Genomic DNA, 6,000 nt, shown 5'->3' with positions numbered 1-6,000 from the left:
TAATCAATCTGTGAAATTAAAAAGTGTTCAAGCATATCCAGATACACAATACCAGAGACAGTTTTCTTCATCAAATGAAAGGGTCACCACTTTCAATTTTCTACAGGCAGAAAAAACATTAACTTTGGGGCTGTCACAAATGTGTTCCAGAGTTACATCTGGATTTTCACTAGATGAAATCAAGATAGAACTTTGCCTTTAAAACCATAAGAGTAAAGCTTTTTGAATAGAATTCTGTGGCTGACAAAGTCAAAGCTTTAGTCAGGTTTACAAGTGTGTCCAGGAATATCTCGTTGCTGTCTATCTGGTGCAAAATTTCCACATAGAATTCGCCATGAGCAACCTTATCTGCACCAATCGTGTGATCTGTCATTGTGAAACAGTATCATTTCAAGTGTAAATGTCTATGCAGTACTCATCAAACAGTCTATTGGGGAATGCCAGTCTCGCATGATGCATGTCCCATTGATTTTTGTGAACTGTGAACATATCTCTCCCTAACCTGTTCGACATAGTGGAAAAGTGAGGGACCTGGAGATCTATCACATCACAATGAACAACCCATCTCAACAAAGTTCTTGTGCCAAGCATAAATTGTAGGCCTGCCTGGAGGTTCTTTAATATATTCATTACAAAATTTATGTCAAAAAATTGTTGCAGAGCTTGTTTCGTGAACCCAAAGATTAGATTAGGTTCAGTTTTCATTCCATAGACCCAAAAATGAGATGATCGTCATGGGTGTGGAACATGTTAGAAAGTATAACATAAAATATTTGAATATAATACTTACTACCCCAACCATTTGTTTAGAAATTGTCAAAATAGGTGAATACATTACAGTGAACTGGAACTGCTAATATTTACAGAATTAATACGCTGCCAGAATGAAACATAGTTGTGCACTTTTAGTAAATTTGTCATACACAAAATGCCTACTTCAATAAATTTCATTAAGGAATAAAATGAGAAGCAGTGATTAGAATAGCAAATTCCTTGAACAAGTTTTACATGATTTTCGTGAATTTACACCACAAATTATTCTTGATTCAAATGGCTCTGAGCACTATGGGACTTAACTTCTGAGGTCATCAGTCCCCTATAACTTAGAACTACGTAAACCTAACTAACCTAAGGACATCACACACATCCATGCCCGAGGCAGGATTCGAACCTGCGACCGTAGCAGTCATTTAGGCACTTCAGCAATTCTATGGTATGCCCTGAATTTATTATCGAGTTGCAATCCCAGAAATTTAACACTGTCAACCTCTTCGATCTGCATGTCTCCATATGTTACAGACATGCTGGAAGGAAATCTCTTACAGATTCTGAACTGAATATAGTGGGTCTTTTCAAATTTCAGTGGCAGTGAATTAGCTTTAAACCATTTATTAATGTCAGTGAAAATTTGATTAGCAGTTATTTCTAAATCTGTACTTGACTTGCTACTTATTACAATGTTTGTATCATATGCAAACAAAAAGAGCTTAGCATCTGGCAATGTAACAGATAAGAGGTCATTAATTCACACAAGAAAAAGCAATGGACCCAGGATGGAACCTTGAGGAACACTACATGTAATGAATTCCCAATCAGATGAAGACTGACTGTTCACTGGATAAGTATTTCTGACTTGTAAAAAACTGTTTCGAGAGTGGTGAATTGCCCCAGAAGATCATTCAATAACACATACGGGAATAAAAATATCCAAAGTAAGCAGATTCTGAGACATTGATGTCTCCAATTTTGGCTATTATCCGAATAGCAAATGTTGCTGAGTTGAGCCTTTTCAGGGTTTGGTTGATTTTCTGTTCCCAGTTAAGCCTGCTACCTATATATATGCCCAAGAATTTCAAACAGTCTACTCTGTCTATCTGCTGGCTCTCATGTATAATGTTTATTTCCTGTGGACTTTTGGGACCAGGATGTAAATGGATATAATTAGTTTTGCTGAGGTTTATTGATAGAGAATTTACTGTGAACCAGTTCAGAACATCCACAAGTAAATGGTTGGCATTTAATTCTAGATCAGAGGGTATCCTACTGTCTATCACAATTCTTGCGTCATCAGCAAACTTTGTAAAATTGCTTGCTTTGTTTGAGGACAGTGGAAGGTCAGTGATATACACTACTGGCCATTAACATTGCTACACCAAGAAGAAATGCAGATGATAAATGGGTATTCATTGGACAAATATATTATACTAGAACTGACATGTGATTACATTTTCACACAAATTGGGTGCATAGATCCTGAGAATTCAGTACCCAGAACAACCACCTCTGGCTGTAATAACGGCCTTGATACGCCTGGGCATTGAGTCAAACAGAGCTTGAACGGCATGTACAGGTACAGCTGCCCATGCAGCTTCAACACGATAGCACAGTTCATCAAGAGTAGTGACTGGTGTATTGTGATGAGACAGTTGCTCGGCCACCATTGGCCAGACGTTTTCAATTGGTGAGAGATCTGGAGAACGTGCTGGCCAGGGCAGCACTCGAACATTTTCTGTATCCAGAAAGATCTTTACAGGACCTGCAACATCCGGTCGTGCATTATCCTGCTGAAATGTAGGGTTTCGCAAGGATCGAATGAAGGGTGGAGCCATGGGTTGTAACACATCTGAAATGTAACGTCCACTTTTCAAAGTACTGTCAATGCGAACAAGAGGTGACCAAGACGTGTAACCAATGGCACCCTATACCATCACGCCGGGTGATACGCCAGTATGGCGATGACGAATACACGCCTCCAATGTGCGTTCACCAGGATGTCCCCAAACATGCATGCGACCATCATGATGCTGTAAACAGGACCTGGATTCATCCGAAAAAATGACGTTATGTCATTCGTGCACCAAGGATCGTCATTGAGTACACCATCGTAGGCACTCCTGTCTGTGATGCAGCGTCAAGGGTAACCGCAGCCATGGTCTCCGAGTTGATATTCCATGCTGCTGCAAACGTCGTCGAACTGTTTGTGCAGATGGTTGTTGTCTTGCAAACGTCCCCGTCTGTTGACTCAGGGATCGAGACGTGGCTGCATGATCCGTTACAGCCATGCGGATAAAATGCCTGTCATCTCGACTGCTAGTGATATGAGGGTGTTGGGATCCATCACGGCGTCCCGTATTACCCTCCTGAACCAACCGATTCCATATTCTGCTAACAGTAATTGGATCTCGACCAATGCGAGCAGCAATGTCGCGATACGATAAACCCCATCGCGATAGGCAACAATCCAACCTTTACCAAAGTCGGAAACGTGATGGTACGCATTTCTCCTCCTTACACGAGGCATCACAACAACATTTCACCAGGCAATGCCGGTCAACTGCTGTTTGTGTATGTCAACACGTTGTAGGTGCCGCCACCGGCGCCAACGTTGTGTGACTGGTCTGAAAAGCTAATCATTTGCATATGACAGCATCTTCTTCCTGTTGGTTAAATTTCGCGTCTGTAGCACGTCATCTTCGTGGTGTAGTAATTTTAATGGCCAGTAGAGTACATGAGGAATAAAAGGGGACCAAGGACAGAACCTTGTGGAACTCCATATTTTATTGTTCCCCAGTCGGACTCTACCCCTCCTATGTGACAATTGTTACCATCTAGCACTGTTTTCTGTTGTCTTCCCTGTAGGTAGGATTTGAGCCAGTTGCCCATTTGCCCTCGGAGTCCATAGTGGCATGCTTTCTCTATAAATATTCTTTGACTAACACAGTCAAAGGCTTTAGACAGATCGCAAAATATGCCCATAGGCAATGTCTTTTTGTTGAGATATTCCAAAACATTATTCGTAAACGAAAATATTGCTTCAGTTGTCGAGATACCTTCTCTGAATCCAAACTGGTTTTTACTAATCACTGCATGTTTTTCTAGGAGACTGACTATTCTGGCATATATTAGCCTTTTGAGAACCTCAGAAAATGTAGTCAAAAGAGAGATAGTCTGATAGTTTGTAACATCTGAGGCTTTGCCTTTTTTGTAGAGGTGCTTTACAATAACATATTTCATCCTTTCAGGGAAGATACCTTGTTTGAAACACGCATTGAATATATGATCTAGGACTTCACTGAACTCATTGCAGCAGGCTTTTAGCAATTTGGTTGAGATGTCGTCAACACTAGTTGAATTTTTTTGCTTTTAAAGAAATAATAGTTGTTCTTACTCCCTGTACTGTTACAGAGGCTATACCTATCTGCTCAATGGAGTTTGGGAAATGACCTTTTAGTATTTTTAATGCTTCTTCTAAGGAGCCATTGTGTCCTGCTTTCTCAGCAACACTTAGAAAATGCTCATTGAAAATTTTTTCCACAGTATTTTGATTTTGTATCTGTATATCTTCATTGTTGAGAACAATGTTTTGGGACCTACTGGGGCGATTTGCACCAGTCTTTATCAGTTCCCATACAGTTTTGATATTGTTACTAGATTTATTAATTTTTGAGCACAGATACAAACTTTTTGACATCTGAATAATTTTACGTAGTACTTTGCAGTATTTATTATACTGATTTAGCTGGGTGTGGTTGTCTGAATTTTTTGTGCCAAAGTACAGTTCTCATTTCCTTTTGCATGAAATTTTAATACCAGTGGTTATCTGGGGCTTTTTGGTATGTTTTGTGGTGTGGATCTTGTATATCCTTTTTGGGAAGGTGCTTTCAAATCTCAGTGCCACTTCATTGCTGAAAAAATTGTACTTGGAATTGGCATTTTCTAAATTATACATAGGTGCTCAGTTTGTGGCTTGGAGATATGATTTAAAAATCTGGATAGTTTCTTCATTAACTGTCCTAACTGTCTTCCAACTGGGGCTACTATCATTCACATAAATACTTGTACTGTTTATAACGAGACTTTGTCCATGGTCAGATAGAGCATTCATGACTTGCCTGGTAGTCATATCACCTATTTTGGTCTGGTCTATAAACATATTATTGAACAGTGTGCTAACCACAGAAACCAGATTATATGTGGACATCAGATTTTCTAGGTCTGATCTGTCTCTAGAATTTATTAGAAAGTTAGCATTGAAGTTCCCAAGCACCATCACATGTGTTTTGTGTTTGAATATGTATATTAGGAGAGGATCTAGCTTATTCAAAAAGAGACTAAAGTTCCCTGAAGGTGCTCTGTATACTGTGACTATTGATCTATGGGAATTATTCAAGGACAGTTCTGTGGCACACACTTCCAAATGTTGTTCTAAACAATAATCTTGCACATTAATTACAGTACTCTACATATGATATATTTTTAACATAAATGGCAAGACCTCCTTTTTCTTGACATTTTCTACTAAATTGAATGACAATGTTACTGATTGCAATAATTGTTCACTGACAGAGATTTTCAATAAACCCACATTAAAATCACCATCAACCACTATTTCCTCGTTTTCTGTTGTGAGATGGGACAACAGATCTCCAGATTTCTTATTATGAAATACTTCTTCTGTTGCACAAGCCTCTAAGCGCTGCTCTGAGAAAAATTTATTAATATCAATATTCTCGAAATCAAAATAGTTTCTGACAAATGTGGCAACTCCTTCCTCCATTCTTTCTCTACAGAAGTAAGAAGCTAACTTGAATCCTGTAAAATTTAAATTATCTATACCAGTGGTTACATAATGTTCAGAGAGGCAGAGTATATCAATTGGTCAGCTCATCCCTAATTCTTAAACACAGATAAGCAACTCATTAAATTTATTCCTCAGTCATTGGATATTCTGATGCAATTTTGTGCACTGGCTGAATACAACTGTAGTAGTAGTAGTAGTAGTAATAGTAGTAGTAGCTTTATTCATCCATAGATCTCTTTTTACAAGGATATGGGAAATGTCAAAGTATTTACAAATTTAGATCAATTTAAAATAAGCTAATTCGTATACACATGTATTTACACACAGTCATTTGATTTACTCCTGGTATACTATCAGTCACTGCACACACTATACACACATTGTTTCATAACACTTCACTCACTACACACACACACACA

The sequence above is a fragment of the Schistocerca cancellata genome, chromosome 2, assembly GCF_023864275.1.
Source record: "Schistocerca cancellata isolate TAMUIC-IGC-003103 chromosome 2, iqSchCanc2.1, whole genome shotgun sequence".
NCBI classification, from domain to species: Eukaryota; Metazoa; Arthropoda; class Insecta; order Orthoptera; family Acrididae; genus Schistocerca; species Schistocerca cancellata.
Note: the sequence above shows the minus strand (reverse complement) of the source record.